The sequence below is a fragment of the Pleurodeles waltl genome, chromosome 6 (assembly GCF_031143425.1).
Source record: "Pleurodeles waltl isolate 20211129_DDA chromosome 6, aPleWal1.hap1.20221129, whole genome shotgun sequence".
Lineage (NCBI taxonomy): Eukaryota > Metazoa > Chordata > Amphibia > Caudata > Salamandridae > Pleurodeles > Pleurodeles waltl.
This window is the reverse complement of record NC_090445.1, coordinates 494,571,481-494,597,028: the sequence shown is the minus strand read 5'-3', so window position 1 is coordinate 494,597,028 and position 25,548 is coordinate 494,571,481.

The window sequence follows — 25,548 nt, the reverse complement described above, 5'->3', positions numbered from 1 at the left end:
CTTTGCAAACTTCCGCCACCCCCATATCATCACCGCCCTCCCACTAGCTCCCCGCCAAGAGCCCATGTCTGCTGACCAAGGAGGGTGGGCGTCTCCTTCTCCCAAGGCACCTCTTCTCCTGCCCCAGTCAGCCCTGCTGCCCTCACTGAGGAGGCTATTGACCTCCTGAGAAACATCTCTGTAGGTCAGACAACCATTGTGAATGCCATCCAGTGGCTGGCATCTGAGATGCATCAATGCAATGCGGTCATGGAAGGCATTCAAGATGCCATGTCTGGCCTACAGAGATCTTTTCAGGTTCTGGCCTCCTCTGTTGGCAGCCAGGGTCCCTGATCTTTCTGTACCCCCTCCCACCACCTCTACCCCTTCCAGGACCCCATGGCTTCACCCATCATAAGCACACATACAGACAGCCATGCACCCAAATCAACACACAAGAAGCACACAGAGATACACAAGCACCACACTTCCCACCACATGCAGGCACACACCCAACATACCAAAGCAGACACACCAACATCCACCTCACCCACTATGTCCATTCCCCCTCAACCCCAAAACACAGATATGCTCACACTCATCAACTCCACACACATCCACCAAACATGTGCATACTAAACAGGGACCTGCATCCAAGTCCAGCACACCTACACCTTGTACCACCACTCTCTCAACCTCCACTCCAAAACTTGTCTCCAAAACCCCTCCAGCTGCACCTAGAAAGCATTTCCTCTCCAGTGTTGACTTGTTTGAACCCACTTGCCCACCCCGTCTCATCCCCAAACGTTCCCTTGGCCTCCACAAACCCACTCCTTCATCTTCAAAGTCCTCTCCAGTGTGCCCTACCCATTCCCGTGTCCCTTCCCCAGGGAGGAAGAAGGTGTTTTCCTCCTGGTCCCTCTGCCACCCCCAGGGCCAGGCCCATTGCTCCACCTTCCATGGGCAAGCCCAAACCCTCTCCAACTCTAAAAACTATTCCCAAGACCCCCCTTCCAAACCTGAGTCCCCACCCCGCCATCTGCTGCCCCTGATCCCCGAGGTGCCTGGCTGCCCCATTGATGCCCCTTCTCAGTGATATTTAAACTTTTAGCAAAATAATCTCTTACAAGAAATTATATATACATAATTGCATTGAAGATCGTTTTCCGACAAATCACAATTCATAAATATAACTTGTTGCTGATCATCTGAAAATTACAACCCCTTTCAATGCCTTACTCGTGTCTGTACCTATCCACTTTAGGGGATCCTTAAACCTGCTAAAGCCCAGTTTCACAATTAAATCTCAGTGGAGGATATTTTTCATCGTGGGAGTCAAGTGTGGGCTATACTTGCCCTTCCAGGACTTGGAAATTACCATGCCTATGGTCTTGTTTGAACATTTATTATTATTTCTTAAAAATAAATTTTAGTGCCCGGGAGACCTGTTGGTGCTATATTGACCCGTAGTGCAGTGTTTCACTGTGGGGGTGTGGTGTGCACAGGTGTGTGCATTGGTGTAGGTATTTCATGGCTTGTGTCTGGTAACTACATTTTGTTAGGGTATGTATGGCTTGGGGTGGTGGGAGGGGTTTGGTGTGCATTGTGGTGTGGGTGGGGCGGGTGCGTGTGTAATTGTGCCCTTTCTTCCCATGTGTGCTAGACTGCGGTACTTACCATCATCGTCTTTGTCGGCAGTAACGGTCCTGGAGAAAAATAGCAAGGAGAAGCACTGGCATTATTTCCAATTCTCGCTCAATGTCAGCGTCAGCGTGTTATGTGTGCCTCCGGGGACTGTTTCCCTTTATATGGGTCATTTTCGCCAAGCTTTGCATGGCAGTGGTTTCCGCCCCGGAACTGATGGTGGCGTAGTGTTTTATTATATGGTGGATGGGTAGGGCCTTTCTGCCGGGCTGAAGATGGCCTCCGGAATCCATGGCAATGCTACCAAGATGGCGGTGAGTGGATGGGCCGCTGGCTGTTTCTCATGTGCGTCATTACATGGTGGTCTGGACTACCAGCCTTTTGCCAGTAGTTACCGTGACCGTCGGCGGGGCGGTCTTACCCACCAGGTTCATAATGACCACCATAGTCTAGACAAATTGCTGATTGCCGCAAGAACAGAGGAACAAGCAGAATGATTAGCTGCTAACATGGGAGCAAGGACAGTGCACAATGAATCATCGCTGACCATGAAAAGCAAGCACAAGACACATGTGTAGGAGGCTGGCCTGGCTTGTAGTGGGTACCAAGGGGTACTTACACCTTGCACCAGGTCCAGGTATCCCTTATTTGTGTAGAGGGGTGTCTAGCAGCTTAGGCTGATAGAAAAGGTAGCTTAGCAGAGCAGCTTAGGCTGAACTAGGAGACGTGTGAAGCTCCTACTATACCACTGGTGTCATATGCACAATATCATAAGAAAACACAATACACAGATATACTAAAAATAAAGGTACTTTATTTTTATGACAATATGCCAAAAGTATCTCAGTGAATACCCTCAGTATGAGGATAGCAAATATACACAAGATATATGTACACAATACCAAAATTATGCAGTAATAGTAATAGAAAACAGTGCAAGCAATGTACAGTCACAATAGGTTGCAATGAGAGCACATAGGAATAGGGGCAACACAAACCATATACTCTAGAAGTGGAATGCGAACCACGAATGGACCCCAAACCTATGTGAGCTTGTAGAGGGTAGCTGGGACTGTAAGACAACAGTGAGGGTTAGAAATATAGCCCACCCCAAGACCCTGAAAAGTGGGTGCAAAGTGCACCTAAGTTCCCCAAAGAGCACAGAAGTCATGATAGGGGAATTCTGCAAGGAAGACCAACACCAGCAATGCAACAACGATGGATTTCTGGACGAGAGTACCTGTGGAACAAGGGGACCAAGTCCAAAAGTCACGATCAAGTCGGGAGTGGGCAGATGCCCAGGAAATGCCAGCTGTGGGTGCAAAGAAGCTGCCACCGGATGGTAGAAGCTGTGGATTCTACAAGAACGACAGGGGCTAGAAACTTCCCCTTTGGAGGATGGATGTCCCACGTCGTGAATAAGCTTGCAGAGGTGTTTGCGTGCAGAAAGACCACAAAGAAGCCTTGCTAGCTGCAAGGGTCGCGGTTATGGTTTTTGGATGCTGCTGTGGCCCAGGAGGGACCAGGATGTCGCCAATTACGTGAGGAGACAGAGGGGGCATCCAGCAAGACAAAGAGCCCACTCAGAAGCAAGCAGCACCCGCAGAAGTGCCAGAACAGGCACTACAAAGTGGAGTGAACCGGAGCTCACCCGAAGTCACAAAGGAAGGTCCCACGACGCCGGAGGACAACTCAGGAGGTCGTGCACTGCAGGTTAGAGTGTCGGGGACCCAGGCTTGTCTGTGCACAAAGGAAATCCTGGAAGAGTGCACAGGAGCCGGACCAGCTGCAAATCACGCGGTACCCAGCAATGCAGTCTGGCGTGGGGAGGCAAGGACTTACCTCCAACAAACTTGGACTGAAGAGTCACTGGACTGTGGGAGTCACTTGGACAGAGTTGCTGAGTTCCAGGGACCACGCTCGTCGTGCTGAGAGGGGACCCAGAGGACCGGTGATGCAGTTCTTTGGTGCCTGCGGTTGCAGGGGGAAGATTCCGTCGACCCACTGGAGATTTCTTCGGAGCTTCTAGTGCAAAGAGGAGGCAGACTACCCCCACAGCATGCACCACCAGGAAAACAGTCGAGAAGGCGGCCGGATCAGCGTTACAAGGTCGCAGTAGTCGTCTTTGCTACATTGTTGCAGTTTTGCAGGCTTCCAGAGCAGTCAGCGGTCGATTCCTTGGCAGAAGGTGAAGAGAGAGATGCAGAGGAACTCTGATGAGCTCTTGCATTCGTTATCTAAAGAATTCCCCAAAGCAGAGACCCTAAATAGCCAGAAAAGGAGGTTTGGCTACCTAGGAGAGAGGATAGGCTAGCAACACCTGAAGGAGCCTATCAGAAGGAGTCTCTGATGTCACCTGCTGGCACTGGCCACTCAGAGCAGTCCAGTGTGCCAGCAGCACCTCTGTTTCCAAGATGGCAGAGGTCTGGAGCACACTGGAGGAACTCTGGGCACCTCCCAGGGGAGGTGCAGGTCAGGGGAGTGGTCACTCCCCTTTCCTTTGTCCAGTTTCGCACCAGAGCAGGGCTGGGGGATCCCTGAACCGGTGAAGACTGGCTTATGCAGAGATGGGCACCATCTGTTCCCATCAAAGCATTTCCAGAGGCTGGGGGAGGCTACTCCTCCCCAGCCCTGACACCTTTTTCCAAAGGGAGAGGGTGTAACACCCTCTCTCTGAGGAAGTCCTTTGTTCTGCCTTCCTGGGCCAAGCCTGGCTGGACCCCAGGAGGGCAGAAACCTGTCTGAGGGGTTGGCAGCAGCAGCAGCTGCCGTGAAACCCCGGGAAATGTAGTTTGGCAGTACCCGGGTCTGTGCTAGAGACTCGGGGGATCATGGAATTGTCTCCCCAATGCCAGAATGGCATTGGGGTGACAATTCCATGATCTTAGACATGTTACATGGCCATGTTCAGAGTTACCATTGTGACGCTATACATATGTCCTGACATATGTATAGTGCACGCGTGTAATGGTGTCCCCGCACTCACAAAGTCCGGGGAATTTGCCCTGAACAATGTGGGGGCACCTTGGCTATTGCCAGGGTGCCCACACACTAAGTAACGTAGCACCCAACCTTTACCAGGTAAAGGTTAGACATATAGGTGACTTATAAGTTACTTAAGTGCAGTGGTAAATGGCTGTGAAATAACGTGGACATTATTTCACTCAGGCTGCAATGGCAGGCCTGTGTAAGAATTGTCAGAGCTCCCTATGGGTAGCAAAAGAAATGCTGCAGCCCATAGGGATCTCCTGGAACCCCAATACCCTGGGTACCTCAGTACCATATACTAGGGAATTATAAGGGTGTTCCAGTATGCCAATGTAAATTGGTGAAATTGGTCACTAGCCTGTTAGTGACAATTTGGAAAGAAATGAGAGAGCATAACCACTGAGGTTCTGGTTAGCAGAGCCTCAGTGAGACAGTTAGTCATAACACAGGTAACACATACAGGGCACACTTATGAGCACTGGGGCCCTGGCTGGCAGGGTCCCAGTGACACATACAACTAAAACAACATATATACAGTGAAATATGGGGGTAACATGCCAGGCAAGATGGTACTTTCCTACAACAGGCACGTAAGTTGATGCCGTTGAAGAAGACAAAATTATTCTTTCAATGTGGTTTGGTGTTAACCCTGAAAGCAAATGTTCAGTCCTATGACAAATCTGCAAGGGTTGTAGAAAAGAGAACCACTTCATAACTGTGTGTCCAGTTAAGGAAAAACCATGTGCATCAGGACGGAAAGGAAAAATGAACGTGGCAGAAGCATTCGCACCATTCCCACAAAACCAAAAAGCAACATCAGCTACAACAGGTGGAAACTAGACAAACTTCATCATACAAATGTATTTTAACATCACTATTACAATGTAACTATTGGTGATGTCCACCAAAAGAGGGCATTTACAGGTGGGGCTAGCTGCCTGTTAAGAAGACGGAAGTTCAAAAACAACTCATCAGACAAAGAACCAAACTTCTTTCGGACACTGTCCCATGATCAAATTCAAGGTAAAGGGTCACCCCATATCCTTCATCATCAACAGTGGGGCATCGAATAGCAACAGTCTTTCACCTGTGTCATGCCACATTCACCTGGACACGAAAGTATACACCTGGGCAGCTTCTAGACCACTACAAAGCCAAGGGTCGTTGACAGCAGTAATGCAACACAAAATGACGTCAGTACGAGCCACCATTCATGTTCTACAAGGAACCTTATAGAGTGCATGTTTGTTCAGTTTTGCCACAGTGGCTGATATGGGGTTAATATCTCTCAACTACAGCCTCCATGCTCAGCCTGAGATTATTAGCCAATTGTGTCATTGTTTCATGGTTTCATGGTTTGGGACAACTCAAGAAAAAGAAAGTACAACCTCACATCAACAGAGACATTCATCCGGCTGCCCCGCAGCACTGTAAAGTTTTCATCTTCAAGAAGCTGTAGAGAAAGAGTTGGCAACACTTTTCAAACATGATATCAATGAATGTTCCACAGGCCCCAAATCTTGGGTTTCACTCATAGTAGTTGTGCCAAAAAATCAACCAGCAAAAGCACAGAGGACTGTAGTTCTAGCCTAGTCATTATATTTTTTCATCATAATGATCAAGAGATACTCGGCCAATGGTGCATTTGCAGGAGAATTTCACTTCATTGTAAATAATGGACCTGGCAGGCATATACTCCCATCACCGGGAGGAGAAAAACATTGTAGTAGGTGGAAAAGCAGGGCGCATTGTTTAAGAATGTGAGCAATAGAATGCTGCTTATCATGGGCTTTTCTACCATTTTTTGTGAATGCGTGATGTTAAGTGTCTTTTATCATTTTAGTGTTTGACTACAAGAACACCCTTGTCATACTCTTCAAACTAGGTTTTTCCCTAGTTTAGTTTGGGGTACGTGAAAAAACATTGATGTGACAATACTTGCATGTTTGTATGTTACACATGTTTTGGGCACCGATGTGCAGTGCATTACGGAATACTCTCTTCTGTTCCTTTACAGATGTGTTTCTCACAAATAGGAAGTGAGCTGCAAAATACTATACTAGTGTGTGAAGCACGATCCTCCAATTCCAGCTGGAATTCAGCGTATTACAGGCAGCTGAGCCTCTAAGTAAAGTTTTTGTGGTTTATTTTTGTTTGTCTGTTTACCTTTCCTGTCATTTTATCTCTGTCATTACAAGAACTCCTAAATACATTCACAGAGTGTTCTTCTACTTAGCAGGAAAAGGAGACACATATTAAAGCGTATTGTGTTTGCATGCTTCTACTAGCAATCTATGTAATAAGAAATCCGTGGTCTTGATGAAAACCATGGTCCCTTGATGTGGCCATTGGCTGAAGCATGTTGAGCCACAGACGCAGAAGCAATTACGACTCCTTGGCACCATGTTTGCTTTTAACCATCTATTTTTCTCCAGGACAGAATAAATATAGTTCCTGATTGAATGTCACTGAGATTTTTAGGTTTTATAGTCCTAGATCTCATCCCTCAATCTTCATCCATGTGTGCTCCCTGTAGATTCATAGGTGAGCCAGCCTGCCACTAGAAAAATCTCTGGCAAGGATGGCTGATGAGAAACATGACACCCATGGGGTGTGTGAGACCATAACTTGAAATGTTTTGCATTAACTCCCAAAATTCAATAGGAATATTAGTATATACTACAGTCCTTTATTGACAAACAAAATCTGACATAGTTTGGTCTTCCAAAATAGAGAAAGTAGCCCAATGTTGACCTGTGTGTTTTAATTGCATTGTTGTGTTGTGAAATCTATGAATAGCCTTGTGGAAATTTACACCAAATGAGGACTCTAGTGCAGAATCTGAATGCAAAATGATACTGACTATCCTCATTAAGAGAATCAAGAAAAATGTTTTTCACTTGTCCATGATAATGGGTCGCTCAGCTTCTGTGGAATTACTGCAGAATCCAGTGCTATGGGGCAACATGGGGTCACTATATAATTAAGTTTGCATAGGTCTTGTACTATAGTGCCATTTTCAGTTCATGTTTTGTATTCCAGTGAACAGAGAGAGGGCTCCCTAGGACTTTTTTAAATGCCCTATTCAATCATTTTGACAATGTCAGAACCCTGTTCAGAGGGCGCAGGAGCTACTGGGCCCAACCAAGGTGGTTGAAGCCCTTTACTCCTAATGTCCCAGGGCCCACCATTCCATTGATCCCGCTAGGTCAAGCACCACATTATGCACCAGACTTTGTATAAAAATAAGTATTTTAATTCTAATTCTATAAATGCAAAAGGTAAACAACATTCAATAAGTAATAACACAGTTCCCCCATAAAGTAGGCACTCTAGTAGTTTTCAGACCACTCACCGGCTACCTGATGCCCCTGTAACAAGTGTTGATATTCCCCATTCACATATAGTTGTATCCAAGGAGCGCAACCTGCTAGGCCCTGTCACTGGGTATCCTCCTCTTGGACTCCATCAATAAGTTGTAGTCACTTAGAGCCAAATAGGGTTACAAAAAACAAAAGTGTTTTATCCCCTGGGGCTCGATAGGCCCAGCTCTCAGCTTACCTGCTTTGGCACTACAAAGCCTGGCAGCAGTGCAGTAAAGTCCTGGCCCAGATCAGCAAAGTCAGGCTGCATGGATTCACATGTGTAGCTCTTGGCAGGTGCTGGCTCTCTCGCCTGATCCATGCTCACCAGTGACTGGACAATCGGAGTTGCTCAAGCTCCAGACACACGCAGTAAATCATTTCTCTCTTTTCTCTTAGTTGGGTGCAGTCTTCATGCACCGGTGAGGCTCCGATGGTGGATCCTCTGTCGTTGGGCCTCCTCAGAGACCAAACTCCCCACATCTTGGTCATGGCAGCACTTCGGGGTCATATGCAACAACCCAGACCCCGGGCCTCAGCACTCTGAGCAGCCCCTCCTGGCATACCGGGTCGCTCTGATGAACCTCACTTGTCGGGTCACACTGGCCTCAATGTGCCTGTCATGTGGCCCTTCCTGGCATACAAGTTTGCTGCAACTTTTCTACACATGGGGTATGGCCTGATCAATGCGACTCAGTTCCTTTGCACATAACTGCCTATCCTGGCAAACGGGGTCACCTACTTCATTAATGCTGCACACAGGCAATGGCCCAATCGATGTGCACTTGTCTTTGGTGCACCACAGCCCCTCCTATCATACAGGGTAACCAAGCTCACAATGCTAGACATGGATGACAGCACAATCGACACAGCACTGACATACAGAGTCGCCAAACTCACAATGCTGCACACAAGCTACAGCTCAATCGGTGCAGCACAGCTCCTTACACCTTGCTTAGAGAACCTACACATCTGGGCTCCCCCTCTGTGTCTTGCTCCCTCCAACACACTCCTCTCCCTCACAGACAACTGCTCTTGGTGAGCAGGCATGTACTGGTGATCCAGACTCCAGACAGGTGGTCTTTGTTTTCCTGGGTGATGTCACCTCACCCCTTGTTATGAGCTTATTTTAGCTATTACACAAGCACGTTATTTTAGCTTAGGCCTGCAGCTTGTACCCTTTCAATCCGAGACACACATTTTTATTCTTTTTATTATTTTAGCAAAAGCTTTACTTTAGTGGAGATGTTTTAATTATTTTATCAGCTTGTCTTTTTGCACAGAATTCTGTTATTTCTCTACACACCATTTTAATTCTGTGCTTCATTCAAGGCTGAAATTGATACGTTACAAGTTATTGCCAGCACAAAGCGTTCATCATGTCCCAAACTGTCATACACAGAAATATACGTGTTGTTATGTCAGGGCAGTTTTCTCAGAATACCAGATGTTTTCTTATAAAACACTTACACGATAGAGTTGAATTTCAGCCTGTTGCAATTCCATAATGCACGTCACCTTTGCAGTTTCTGCTGAGAACTGATGCCTTCTCTCCCTTCAGGTGGAGGATTCCCAGTAGATTAACAGACCTCTTCTGTGCCTACAATCACAGTTATGGGGAATGGGTTTCTTCCGGGGGGCTGATGGGGAGTTTAGGGCTTACACTGCCATGCTCTTTTATAGAATCGTAGTAGTGCAGGTAGGGATTCTAAACCCATTGTGCCTTGTTTTATTATGTTTTGTCACACTTAGGATCCCAATGCATGCCTTTTTACATAGAATGCATTTGATTCAATAAAACCTATTGAATCTAGTCTTGCGTCTGTTTTGACTTTGTATGTGTGAGACATATGTAACTGAAAGAAAGGGGTAAGATCTGTTCCACCATGATTTCCCTGTGAAATCAAGATGTCATTCGAAAGTCTGTCACAAATCACCTTTTAATCTTGGGTCCTGGTGTACTGCTGCTAGTTAGCTGTAAGGGTTAGGCTGATACAAGGTCAGGATCAGACTCAGTGGCCCGCACTTGGTGGTGCTGCTCCTTAAATCCAGTAGTCTTGTTACTATAATGGGAGTCATCACAGCAACAGCAGGGGGACTAGGAGTCTGTGCCCCTAGTCCTGGTCACAGGTAGAATTCTTGCAGAGCTTTCCCTCCCTATGCAGCAGGGCTGGCTGCTTGACAGATGACAAGTTGGGGGTCTCAAACTTTCCTACTTATAGTTCTTTCCCAGAAAACAAATGTGATTAAGGTTCTGGGCATTTGATGTTTTATGTTGCATTCTGCTTCTTTGAAATGGACATTTCTCCCATTCATCTTCCTCCTGAAAGGACATCTGTCACAGCAGGCAGTACTCTGAAGCTGGTTGACCCACAACAAGATTCACGGGAGTGACCAGAGTTCACACCTGAATGACAGCCACAGTGATCTGTACATCAAAGGTTAATCCTGGGCCCTCAGCCCTACCCTTTATGATTCTCTTATCAGCCCCATTTCCTCTCTCCTTGAGATGTGTCAAACCCTTTCCTGTGATCTGTCACTGAATCAAAGAGGCCTTTGAAATGCACAGGTAAAGCTTGGGTCCCCCTCATTCACTGCTTATCCCATCCAGCTTACAGGAATGCAGCAATATACAACTCTGTCTGGGGGATTCCTCTACTCCTCATGTTTTTGCCACGCAGGCCTGGGCTCTACAAAATGGAACCCAAGGTCCTCCATCTAATGCACCAATGCAGGCACATATGCACTCAGTGTACATTCACAGCACACTATACTGTCTAGTACTATTGTGCCCTTGTATCATGCTTCCCCCAGAATTCTCACATACAGTACCCACACTCAGTATGTGCATGCTGTTCAATACTGCAGTCTCTTTGTACTGCACCAGAGTATTTCACTTTAAGCACACACTGACAGTGCACACACATTTACCATGTGTACACTGTTTCACACTGCACCCTCTGTGTAGGGTATGTCTTGCATGCCCACATGCAGTCAGCACATGTTTTCTTCATGCGCCCCCTTCCACATCAAAATGATGTAGGCCAAGGGTGAGTTAAACACACAGCAGCTGAACTTTTAAAAAGGTGAGGGACCATTTAGGCCTCACTCTAGTGACACATGGTGAAAAGGACCTGTTCACTAGTACTAATAACTACACGGTATGCTGTCACCACCGCGCTGGTGCTATTTAACTCCTGGTGAAAGCAGTAGCCTTCCACCACTTTGAGGGTAGTGCTTTGGGCGCCCCTCTCAGTCCCATAAGACCACAATCCATGAGACATGCCTATGTCATGGTGCACAAGCAAGATCTATGTTCGCCTAAGACAAAAAAAGTTAGGCATAGGGACCCAGACTACAATACAGTTGGTCACTCAGGGCACGGGGTACAGATCTTCACCATGCAGAGGACTTTTCTGTCCCAATAGTCAATGACAGATGAAAGTCCCTCTTCTGCTTCATAAATAACCATGTTTTGAGGGCCATTTGGTTTTGCACTGATCTGCACTGGCTCTGCACTTTTTATCAAACAGTTTCCTTTCTAGAAAAATCCCAACCCTCCTAATTCACAGTATGTCTCAAATCTGGAGATAGGTCTTCTGAAACAAACGCTAAAAGCATTTTAACTTTTGTGTATTGTGATTTTATTTTGAAATCTAAGTCCTCATCTTGTGTTTGAATGCCAACACCATACGGTGTGCAGTAAATCACTCAGCTCAATTTATATAGGAGAATGTAACCCAACAAATTAACTGAACTGGTCTCAGAGTGTGAATTAATGATATATTATAGTTGACCCAACTTTCTCCCAAAACACAAGCTGACAACTTATTATACACTTGGTTATTTGAAATGCTGACAACTTTGATTTATTTTCCCAAGAGGGGTAGGTTCGGAACTTCCATCAGTCGAACTGTGGTGTGGGAAGCCCATGTATCCATTACTAATGATAATGGATGGACAAATATTTCTCCTTCCACATAAAAGCCATTTTGGCCTACCTGTATGCAATACTCCTTGTGCCTGATTCGGTCCTGTAGGAACTCCAAGTGTAGCTTCAAATTAAGGAAAATTGGCATTAGCCACTTAGGCCCTTATTTATACTTTTTGGTGCAAAACTGCACTAACTCAGTTTTGCACCAAAATGTTTAGCACCGGCTTGCACCATTTCTGTGCACCAGCCGGGCACCAAATTTATGGAACGGTGCAACCCGGTGCAAAGAGTAGGCTAGAGTAAAAAAAGAAATGACTTCAGTCTGGTGGGGCTGGCGGTATAGAAGAAGGGGGTTTAGCACCAAAAAATGACTTTAGGCAGGTTAGAGTAAAAAAATAAAAATGACTCTAACCAGATTAGCGTCATTTTATGGTGCTAAACCTACCATGCCACATGACTCCTGTCTTAAAAAAGGCAGGAGTCATGCCCACCACCCCAATGGCCAGCACAGGGGACAAGGGTCCCCTGGTCATGGCCACTGCACCCTGTGCCATGTGTGGGGGCACATTTCAGGGGCCCCTATGGCACTTTAAAAAATAAATTGCAATACTTACCTGGGATGGGGTCCCCCATACTCCGCAGTTCCTCTGGTGTGGGTGGGGGTGTCCCTGGGGCCTGGGGAGGGCACCTGTGGGCTTATTACATGGTGTTCCACCAAGGAAATAGGCCCACAGGTCCCCTAACGTCTGCCCTGAACCAGAAGTAAAAAAACGGGGCAAAGCTAGCTTTGCACCATTTTTTGACCCCTTCTCCCTCCCCTGCACCATTTTTGCACGGGAGCATAAATATGGCGTTAAGGCCATAGAGTCATTTTTTGCACAGGAATTCCTATCTCATTAAGGCAAGGAAGGTTTCCACTTCCCAAAAAATACTTTAACTTCATAAATTTGGCACTAGAAGGGTCTAGCACCAAAGTCTAAATATGGAGTTAGTTTTGCACCGAATTAGAGTAAAAAAAATGACGCTAATTCGGTGCAAACAGAGTATAAATATGCCCCTAAATGTTTTGGCTGAAATCTGAAATTTGACGTTGTTTTGCATTGTTGCATGTCTGAGGCTGAAGGCGTACTCCCATTGAATTGAATTGGATTCTGCATGTTCTGTAACTGTGTCAGTGGGACTGGGACTACTGATTGTGGCATCTCATTATGCGCCATCTGATTCATATTCTCCTGCATTTGAGGAGCCATTTGGGACTTATTTTGAAATCTATTTGGATAAAATCCTACTTTCTCATTTCCAGTACACAATTTTCCCACGGATGTGGCACAGACTGTATTTCATCTGTACCATGAAATTGGTATTGTTGTTAAATCCTCTACCTCTACCACAAGGACCGTCATGTACTTTGCACAATTGCACACCATTGCATTGTGCCTTAACCCTTTACATACCAATATCAGCATTGGAATCACAAAAACAGGTGCCGGAAACCCACTTTAGCACCTTATTGAAAGAACTGTGCTTAAACTACCATAAACTTCTCCTTCGCCGTTTTTCTTTTTAGCATCACAACAATATCTATAATAATACTTCACATATGGAGAGATGTTGTCTAGTAACTTTGTTTGCCAGCATGTCACACTTTTCTAACTATGAGCTCTAATCACGTAATGCAATCACAACACACACTCAGAGACAAATAATGACACACCTTCTTTTGTGGGACAATCAACTCCCTGTACTGTCCATAAATCTGCATCATTCTTTCATAACATGCAGTGCTGATTCATTTGGATTGTTCATCGTACTCCTGATTTTTGAAGAATTGACTTGTTTCAGAGGAACTGTTTGCAAATCCTTGCTAACAAGATTATATTTCCCATAATAATTGGGGAATGCTTATTAGGAAGGGCTTCAGTCTTTGTTTCTTCTTCTGGCTACTGTATCATAGTCTTGCACCCAGCCCACAAATCTTGAGGCACTACAATTGAAATAAAGCATTCAAATCTGCCCAAGGTACCCTTGAAATAGTCACATTCCTTTGCATGCCACACCTCAGGCTCCTCTCTGAGCTTTAAGAAATTGTTTGTAAATGTGAAAAGATCATTTCTTGACCATGGTGCATGCACATATCCCCCTTCCTACACTTCTCTCAACAGAAACCGCTTTTCAAAAACCACTTTACATTCAGAATCACTTCCATTCACATTTTTCTTCGTTTTCCTCTTTTTTGATTCAGACTTATCAGGATCTTCTTTCTATTCTTTTCAATATCTTGTCATATCTTCTCATTCTTTAATTTTGTCTAATAACTCTATGATTTTCTTGCAATGTTTTAAGATATTTTTTTTATCATTTACTTTCAGTCAGTTTCATTCCAAAAGTTTCAGAATTTTTCTTTATGTTTGGATCCACATTTAATTCTTAGCAAATTGCTCAAGCTTCTAAAATGCATTTTGTGCATGCCTTCCTGCTTCTTCATGTTTATCATATGATTAAATATTGTCACAGTAAAATTTTATTTATCAGCATTTTTGATTCCTCATGAAGTTTGAAAGTACTAATCTCAACCTCTTTTACCTTACTTTGAGGAGATGAACTAGCTACATGTCGCCTCACACTCGGCTCTTCTACTCCTATCGCTTTTCCCTTCAGTTGCACTTGGGCCTTGTTATATGGAGGTGATCTCAATTCAATTAACATATTAACCATAAACTCATACTCACCCTCAAAGTCAATTTTATTTCTTTCCAACTCATTTTCTTCTCATTTTTGTTTTTATTTTTGATATTTGTTTGTCTGATTTGTCAATAATTGTAGGGAAAGCACCCATAGTTTCCAACACCTACTTACGCGATCTCACATTCAGCCATGGTGAATACTTTATCATTCGCCATCCAGTGCCACTAATCAAGTCTTCAAACTGCCTGGGCTGTGGCTACGTCTCAAACATGACATGCTTCAAATTCCGGATCTTTTTCACTTCAAAGGAAACTAATTTTGTATTGTCAATAGTAATTATATTGCATTCTCAGAGCAAATAACAAATGTGCATAACTTAGTTAACCCCATTGATGCGTGTGTCGCACACCCTCCCTGATGCAGGCCACGAGCATTGACCGACACCAGGGAGGAGTTTTAAAAATCCTCCGATGCTTTGCACTAGAGGATTTGTTTTAATTTAAGAACCCCTCGAGAGACACGGAAGAGCTTCCTTGTCCCCCACTGCACCCATCTGTGACATCAGCTCAGTTGTTTTCCCCATTGGAGCATGAAGCAGCAGGTAAGGTCGATTTCTACTCTGGTGGGGGAAACAGGCCCAAAAGTGCCTCCCCAGCTTTCAGGAAGGCCTCGTTTGAAAGGGGAGTTTCTCCCCTTTCAAACGAGGCCTTCCTGACAGGTTGCCTGGCCGTGGATTGCAGCTGGAAACCCACCAAGATGCCAAGGATTACATTGGTTGGGGCATTATTTTTTTTTTAAATGTATGTTTACCCCTGGGTGAGCACAATCGCTCCCCCCCTTCCCTGGGGTGAAAAGTATGAAAATAAAATTTAAAAACAAGAAATTGACAGAGGTTTGCCCATGAGCAGCACTACCCCCCTGTAGAGGATTTTTTTTTTATAGATGTGTTGTTTCCCTGGGGGCCATGATATCACCCCCCCCCGAGAAACCACACACCTATTATTATATATATATATATATATACATATATATATATATATATATTTTTTAGAGCACTGGCGTGCCATTACAAATAATGATGGAAATTATCCGGTAGCGCAACATTGTAGATAGGTACATGATGGAAAAATTGATGGAAGGGTGGTGCTTTCACCAAGAGGAGGAGACAGGGAATGTATTCTCAGGAGGATGGAATCAGAATATATAATCAGATTAAATAGCATATTTCCATGGGGATTGAACCAGGATGAAGAGCTTTTTGTACATGTGGGTTAAGAGCGTAAATATGGATGTAATTTGGAGTTTGGATCCTATCAATGGTGGAATATTGATCATTGATATATGGCTATTACAATGTGGGTTCTTTGTTTAATAAATTGGTTTGGGGGTATAAGTATTGCTGTATTATCATGCTTGTACCGCTCCCGTATCATATATTTTTTATTTTTTATTTATGCATGTAGCTGATAAAAATTGAAATAGATATTAAATCAATTCATTGTATTGGAAATAAGCAAAAAATCAGACCAGAAGGAGAAGAAATGCCACTTAGCATTGAATGGTGATTTAATTTGTATTGGAAAATTTCATAAATTGAAAATTGAAAATTATAAAACTAAAAAATGATAAAAATTTAGAAATTTAGAATTTTTGTGTGTTAGAAAGAGGATGATGGTCTGTTTGATATGTCATGGTAAAACAAGGTATTTGATTTGCTGACAGGAGGGACTGTGGATTTGTGTCTTCATGTCTACGCAGGATATAGTTTCTAGAGGCGTTAGGGCTTTGTTATAGAATTCTGGGCTATGAGTAAGACAGATACGGTTGAAACGTGTTAGCCGAAATAATAGAGCCGATGATGGAAGAAGAATAAATCAATTGGATAAAACAAGTCTGGAGTGCCGGCTTTTCCTTTCGTGAGATAAGTGAAAGGACAGTTTTGATATTAACGGGTCCTGCGCCTGCTGCTGAGCACCAACCCCGATGGCGGTAGCAGTCAGTAACTAGCAGGAACTTTGGTGGATATATATATATATATATATGTATATATATATATATATATGTATATGTATGTATATATATATATATCGAGAGCGAGAGAGAGAGAGAATGCGAGAGAGAGATCACTTTTGTCATTGAATGTTTCGTTTGAGTTTGGACTTTTGTCTAAGGTTTATATGCCTGCTGCATAGAATGGATCTGTATTTTATGTGAATCGCTGAGTGGATTATTAAGCCAGCTGTTACCTGCAATTTAAAACAAATGAATTGTATGTGCGAAAGGGCCTTTGGAGAGATGAAGGGCAATGTTGCTGGGTTGTAGGGAGAGAATCCAATGAGGAGGTCATGGGAGAGGGAGCGGAAAAAAGCTTGTCATACTGGGCCCCACCAGCACTAAAGGCTGTGATGATGGGTATCTGACAAGGTGAAGTAACAGTGTCTTTTTTTGTTTTTTTTTCAGTATCTTCAGAGGACCTGGTGATTGAGGGAAGAAGCGAAGGTAAGGTGATTGACATTTACTTCTGCAAACATCACATACACACACACACACACACACACACCCACTAGCAATTTTCTCACCATACCTGCCACCTATTTAGGCTATTGTTTTAGAAGGACATTTTAGCCAGTAGTAGAGATGGCGTCTTGTTGGATGACTTCGGGTGCAGCCGTAACTCAGGTTATGGCCGACAGCTCTGAGGCAGGATCAGAGACTGAAACAGCGGATACTGAGACAGCATATGAGGGAGAGCACAATAGAGCAGAAACTGGGAGTGATTTTCAGTCGGTGGAGTCCCATCTGATGACACCTCTTCCACTGATTCTGAGGGAGACGATGAGGACAGTCATGCTGTCCCTTCGCAAGCACAGTCTGTGCAGTGGGACAATAGGGGGTTAACCCAACCCAGAGAGAGGGTGTGTGCGACGGCAAGCACAGACAGATTGCTCCCTAGGCAGCCCCCCAATTTAGTTTAGCCCCAAAATCCACCTTTTACTGATGATGCTGGATGTAAATTCAATATACAATACGGCCAACCTTTTGCCAGTCGACTATGTCCATCTCTTTTAGAGTGTTGACTTCCTTCAGCAAATATCCTGCAGCAAACAAATTTGCGTGCAGAACAATTTCTCAGGGAGCAAGGAGGCACTATAGGGCCCTATTCTAGGGCACGTCAGTGGACTCCCACTTCGCTGGCGGAGTTGAAGATATTTTTGGGCCTTACGCTCAAAATGGGCTTAGTGCAGTAACCCACCTTGCAGACCTACTGGACAACTCGCATGGTTTGGGTAACCCCCATCTTCACACCATACATGAACAGAGATTATTTTTGCTATTGCAGCACATGTTGCATTTTAATTACAGTTCTGCTGCATTGCCCCAAGATCATCCAGAACATGACAAGTTGTTAAAATGTTGCCTTTCGTGGAACATTTGTCTGCCAGGTTTACAGAGATCTATACTCCTGGAATGGTAAAGCTGTTCAGTGAGCTCTACAAAGCTGGCACTGTGGCCTGCGGTACAGTTCGTGGTAACTGAAAAAGATTCCTGCAGGAGCTTGTTTGCAAGAAGCTCCAGAAATCCCAGAGTACTGCATTGCATTCCAACAAACTGCTCGCAGTCATGTTCCTGGATTGACGTGATGTATATGTGCTCACAACAATTAATGATAAGAGCACTTCCCCCATCATTGTTTGGTGTCAGATGGCCAAAGTCCAGAAGCCCACCTGTATACTTGATTGCAATTAGTACATGGGCGGAGTGGACAAGAATGACCCGGTCCTACAACTGTACAATGCATGGCATAAAAATCGCACTTGGTACAGATGGCAACATTTAATGCATATGTTGTCAGAAAACCACCAGAAGACTCATGTCTTTCCTTGACTTCCAGTTGTCTGTGCTACTGAATCAGAAACCTCTACTTCCTATGTTCTGGAGAGTGTAGCAAGGCTGTAGGAGCAACACATTGTGGATTGTATTCCTAAACCATTGAAAAAGGATCATCCTTGTCATTGCTGTAAAGTGTGCTTGAAGCATGGAGGCGGCAGAAGGGTCATTATTACTATCCCCAGTGCCCATCTCAGCCAGGCCACTGTTTTCCTACTTGCTTTACATTTTATCATACTAAAGCAAAGTTCTGGGAAATCGACTGAGGTGGAGGTGCCATTGGGTAAAACTTTCAGTGGATGTGCATGGATACCGAAAGTCCATGGGCCACTGCTTCGTTAGATAAGCAGACATAGATTTTTAGTTCATCTACTTCAGGAAATCATGGACTTCCTTATATCCTGCTCAACACTGTTATCCACGTCAGAATGTGGTAGGTGTTCTGTTCAATTAGCGTGTCCTATAGTACCCACATTGCACAGAGGACAGAACACATGCCAGTACCCTATGTGGCAAAATGTTAAAGGCGTGACTAAATTTTGAAGTGCTTATTAGGAAACATATGTATGCTAGACAAGGACCACCCTGATTGCCAACGAGACCCAGAGTAGGTATAATAAGTCAAACAAATGTCCTGTGGGACATACTCACCAACATTTCCTCTTGTTTGGAAATGTGCAAACTCAGTTTGTAGCTTCACTTTCAAAGTAAAAGTAGAAAAGTTGGTGAATAAGTCCCACGGGATACTTGTTTGGCTTTTCACTTTAGAGACCTTAGGTAGTATTCACCATCATATCTGCCTTAGTTTCAATGGTAGATATACTCACTCAGTTCGAGGAATAGGCCTCGCATGTCATACTCAGATACTGCCAACTTGTATCCACAAACTGGAAGGAGTTGGATTTAGCACAGCAAGGGCACTGATGGCGCATGAAAGACATGTTTACGTGAGCTTCAAGTAGCTAATGGCAAAAGACATTAGTGTAGGTTCACTTAGCAATTATACAGAATTAGTCAGGACAAAGACATGAACAGTTAAGAACAGCTTACCGTAGGTGTGCTTTCCCAAGAATATTGCACAGGTCGAAGGCAGATAGTAAAGATAGTACAGATGCACATCATCTACACCAATGGATTCAAACCCATTTGTGACATGCTGGCACTGAAGGACATTACACGTATGGGTCAGTATTTGACCTGCTTACCCTGTTCATCGTCCGTCAGAACTTAGAAGATGTTCAATTTACTGTATGATATGTGCATTACAGTCACATCACTGCACATAATGGTGGCTAGGACATATGCTACATTCTCATAGACTACCCTGTGTGCCAAACCCTACACTTCATCATAGCTTATGACGTTCTCTTTAGGGAGCTTCGCGAAAATTCCCCAGCATGTCTGCCTTAATTTCAAAGGTAGATATGCTTGCTCAGTTCGAGGCATAGGCCTCAAAAGGCATACTCGGAAACCCCCAACTTCCATCAACAAACTGGAAGGAGTTGGATTTAGCACAGTGAGGGCGCTAAAGGCACATGAAAAATATGTATTCCTGAGCCTCGAGCCATTAGTAAAGGTTCCTTACGCATGCCTTCGGTAATGTTCAGGAAGAAGGAGGAGGTTACTTGACAGATAGTAAAATGTTGTCAAAAGTATTCCGTCCTGTGGCATATGAATGTGATGGGCCCTTGTCTGGCAGTGGTAAGTTGATGTGAGTGCAGTGATTGGTTGGTTTGGACCCATAGCTGGTGGTATAAAAGTATTGTGTGTTGTGCGTAAATGGCATGTGAATGGACCATAAAGCGGTTGGTGCCGTGAAGTGGCTATATGGCTTACATTCAGAAGACTTAGGGCCTCATTCTGACCCTGGCGGTTGAAAACCGCCAAGGCAGAGTGCCGTGGAAGCACCGCCAACAGGCTGGCGGTGCTTCATGGGCAATTCTGACCGCGGCAGTAAAGCTGCGGTCAGAAAAGGGCAACCGGCGTTTTCCCGCCGGTTTACCCCTGCCCCAAAGAATCCTCCATGGCGGCGCTGCTTGCAGCACCGCCATGGGGATTCCGACCCCCTTCCCGCCATCCTGGTCCTGGCGGTAAAAACCGCCAGGAACAGGATGGCGGAACGGGTGTCGTGGGGCCCCTGGGGGCCCCTGCACTGCCCATGCCACAGGCATGGGCAGTGCAGGGGCCCCCTAACAGGGCCCCATAATGATTTTCAGTGTCTGCCTAGCAGACACTGAAAATCGCGACTGGTGCCACTGCACCCGTCGCACCCCTTCAACTCCGCCGGCTCCATTCGGAGCCGGCTTCATTGTTGAAGGGGCTTTCCCGCTGGGCCGGCGGGCAGCCTTCTGGCGGTCGCCCGCCAGCCCAGCGGGAAAGTCAGAATGACCGCCGCGGTCATTTGACCGTGGTACGGTCTTCTGGCGGTTCCCGCCAGGCGGGCGGCTTCTGCCGCCCGCCGGGGTCCGAATAAGGCCCTTAGTTTCAATATTCAGATACTTTGATAAGTATTCATGCTTGGAAACAATAATTTCTGGAGATGCTAGAACCATCCAGTGTGAGTGGTGGATTCACTTTAGCATACTAGTAACAGGGGACTTGCGTGGCTCTCACCAGTTTTCCTTCTCCCAGAATCTCCTGCAAATCACAAACTTTGCTTCAAAAACACATTTTCCTTGTGTTTCTGTGAGGGAAAGTCCTAGAAGCTGCAGACAGCAACACATTTCCTACCACCCACCATTCCCCGAAGTCTCCAGAGAAAAACGTTGCCTCACTTGTGTGGGTGGGCAAGTGACCGTGAAAGGAAAGGGCCCAAAACATATTGTGGAGACATCAAAATTACCATTCACATAACAGCCTGGTTTTGTAAGGAAGTCACCTGTATCTGTGGTCCTGAGCTCGGTGGCCATGTAGGGAAACCTACCAAACCAAGACATATATGAAAACAAGACACCCAGGGCAGTCCATGGAGGTGTAGCATGTGTGGATTCCATAACGTTTTCTTACTCAGAATACCCTGCAAAGGTGAAACATTGATTAAAAACACTATTTTTCTTTGCTTTTCTGTCATGTGAACTACAGGAATGTGCAGGGATCCACAAAATTCCTACCACCCAGTGTTTCCCCCTTGCCCTGATTAAAAACACTACCCCACTTGTGTGCCTGTGCCAAGGGAATGGATCACTCCAGAGTCAACAGTAGCCCTCATGCAGGGATTACCATTTATCCTCGTGTGATCCATTCCTGTCACAGGCACTAGGCCCACGAACACCAGTGCCCTAACGTTTTAATAGGGGCAAGTTGGGGAAGCTAAGTGACTAGATGTTTGTGGACCCATACATATTCCTGTAGTTTACTTCACAGAAATACAAGGAAAAAATTTGTTTTTAGTCAATGTTTCTCGTTTGCAGGGTATTCTGGGTAATAAGAAAACTTATGGGAATCCACATAAGCCATGCCTCTGTGGACTCCCCTGGGTGTCTAGTTTTCAGAAATGTCTGGGTTTGGTAGGTTTCCCTAAATGGTTCCAGATCAGTTATCATTATCATTGCAGTACTTTTTTAGCCCTTCCCTGTTTCAGGCACTTGGTCTACCCACACAAGTGAGGTACCATTTTTATCAGGGGATTTGGGGTGAATGCTGAGTGGAAGGAAGTTTGTGTCTCTCCTCAGATTTCAGAACTTTGCATTGCTGAAATGTGAGGAAAATGTGTTTTTAGGCACATTTTGAGGTTTGCAGGGTGATAGAACCTGGTGGAAGCCCCACAAGTCACCCCCTTCTGGGTTCCCCTAGGTGTCTAGTTTTAAAAAATGTATAGGTTTGCAAGGTTTCCCTAGGTGACAGCTAAGCTAGAGGCCAAAATTCACAGCTGGGCACTTTGCAAAAAATGCATCCATTTTCATTGGAAAAATGAAACGTGTCCATGTTGCGTTTTGGGGCATTTCCTTTCGCGGGCACTAGGCCTGCCCACACAATTGAGGTACCATTTGTTTCGGGAGATTTGGAGGAACACAGAATAGAAGAACAAGTGTTATTGCCAATTGTCTTTCCCTTTATTTCTGCCTTCCAAATGTAAGAGAGTGTGTAAGAAAGAAGTTATTTTGAGAAATGCCCCATAATTCATATGCTAATATGGGTACCCCCGAATTCAGAGATATGCAAATGCTTCTCAACTGCATATCTTATTCCCATTTTGGAAATACATAGGGTTCCTTGATATCTATTTGTCACACTTTATATTTTACCAAATGAATTGTTGTATACCCGGTATACAACTAAAACCCATTGCAAGGTGCAGCTCATTTATTAGCACTGGGTACCATGGGTTCTTGATGAACCTTCAAGCCCTATCTATCCCCACAACCAGAAAGGTCCAGCAAATGTAACTATTAATGCTTTGAAAAATCTACCATTGCTGGAAAAAGTTACAAGACAAAACATGGACAGAAATGGCTGTTTTGTTAACTCAATTTCAATATTGTTTTATTTCAACTGTTACTTTCTATTGGAAAACCTTGAAGGATCTACACAAATGACCACTTGCTGAATTCTGAATTTTGTTTACTTTTCAGAAAAGTTTAGCTGTCCAGGACCCACCATTAGTTTCACACACATTTCTGTCAATAACCGGAAAAAGGCTGAAAACATACAAATAGTAACAATTGAGTATGTCCTAGTAAAATGCCAAAACTGTGATAAAGAATTTGTTTTTCTGACTCAAATCTGCCTGCTCCTAAAAGCTGACAGGATGGTGATTTTAACACTTTAAATCCTTTGTTGATCCCATTTGTAGGGAGAAAAACAGATGCTTTCTTCTGTAGCATGTTTTTCCATTTCCCCCAATAAACTCAAATTTTGTATTTTGGCTAAGTTATCGGTCTCCTCCAGGGGAACCCACAAACTTAGGGTACCTTTAGAATCCCCAGGATGTTGGAAAAAAGGACGCAAATTTGATGTGGATAGCTGATGTGGACAAAATGTTTTGGGAGCCTAATCGCGAAGTGCCCTAAATAGCCAAAAAAGGGCTCAGCACTTGGGGCGGGGGGGGGGGGGGGGGGGGGAACAACAGCTAAGGGGTTAAGGAGCATCTCATGGGTTGAGTGTAAAGTAACGCCTCTTTTTGCACGTTCACCCCCAACATTTTGGACAGATGCTGCTGGTTTTTCAACAAAGAATGCACTGATGCCTCTTAACTAGACTTCAGTGCAAGTGTTCTTACAAACTGTTGGGGACATTACAGGTGTGGCAGTCTGGACCTCCTCAGATGTGGCAGTCTGACTGCCACATAACAAACATGGCGGTCTGACCAGCTCTGCCAGGATCATAGTCCGTAATCCGGCAGGACAGCGATGCATGCAGCACTGCCCTGTGGATGATGGCCTTGTTCTCTGCCAGCCTTTTTGTGGCAGTAACAATGAAATGAAAAAGGTTGGCCGAGAACAGGTGCAGGGGCCACAGGGGGGCCCCTGCATTGCCCATGCATAAGGCATGGGCAATGCAGGGGCCCCCCTGCCCAGCTTACTCGCAATGTTCACGGTTTGCAGACCGTGAACATTGCGAGGATGCTGGTGCACCCTGCTAGCTACAGCATTACCGCTGGCTTGATTACGAGCCAGAAACAATGCTGTAACCTATTTCCCACTAGGCTGATGGGTGGAAATTAGGTTTCTGTCTGTCGACCTAGCAGGACACTCGTAATGACTCTGACGGGGAGGTCAACACGTAGATGGCACCCACCCTGTTGGGAGTTTGGCAGACAGGCTTCCCCGTCCGCCAAACTCATAATGACCACCTATATATTGAATTGGCTAGCCACATTTGGTATATGTTGAATACTTGAACGTCTCTTGTAAGGTATCAATGGTATACCCAAAATATGTAAGACAGAGTGTCCCCCAGGGTTTCAGCACTTACTGTGCCACCCTGAGTGTGACAATACACAATGGCTCCCAGCCTGCCGCTGCAGCAAGATGAGCAGTTTTAATCTGCTAGTTTGACTTTGGTATTTAAACCAAAGGCAAAATCCCTACTTCCCTTCAGAAAATATATGTCTCCCCTAAGAAATGCCCTTGGAGTCCTAAGACAAGGAGCTGTATAATAATAAGCAGGACATATACTTTTAAGATTTCCTAACAGCTAAACATTCAAATTGTCACTTTTTGCCCTGGAGAAATTAGTAGCCCTATTGGCGAACACAGAGGTATTCGCTGACCTCTCAGTCCGACTAACTTCTGAATGTGACTACTAAAATTGGTACCCCAAGGTATCAAATTATTCATAGCATTAAGCTCAACTTGTTGCCCAAATCAAATTTAATGTCCATTTTAAAGAAGGGCAACTTTTAGAAGGCTGCTACTTGGTTGCCCAGTTTGTCCAGCAGCCTTGCACAGTTATTGACCACCTGACAGCTGTTAGAAATGGGGTCTTTGGTTGACAGTCAGGTTAACCCCTGTTCAAGCAAGGACCCTCACTCTAGTTAGGATAAAAGAGAATCACCCTCAGCTAACCCCTGCTTACCCCCTTGGTAGCTTGGCAGAGCAGTAGGCTTAACCTCAGAGTGCTGGGCGTAAAGTATTTGTACCAACACACACAGTAACTTAATGAAAACACTACAAAATGACACAACACCAGTTTAGAAAAATAGGAAATATTTATCTAGACAAAACAAGACCAAAACGACAAAAATCCAACATACACAAGTCAAGTTATGATTTTTTTAAAGGTTTAAAATAAAAAGAGTCTTTAGGTAGTTGTAACACCACACTAGCGCTGCTAGCGTGAAAAATGTACCTGGTTTGCGTCAAAAATAACCCCGCACGGGCGGTGTGCGTCGAAAGTAACCCTGCACGGCTGTGTGCGTCGAAACCAACTCGGCACGGCGGTGCGCGTTGAAAAAGCCAGCCACACGACGATCCGAAAGTCCCGCGGCGCAGGGTGCGATCTCTCAGCCTCCGTCAGCGATGCTGCGCGTCGTTTCTCCTGCTCCGGGCGTCGGTGTTTCGGTCGCGTTTCCTGCGGCGTTGTTTCTCAGCTGCGAAACCGGTGTTGCGTCGTTTTCTCAGCCGCGAT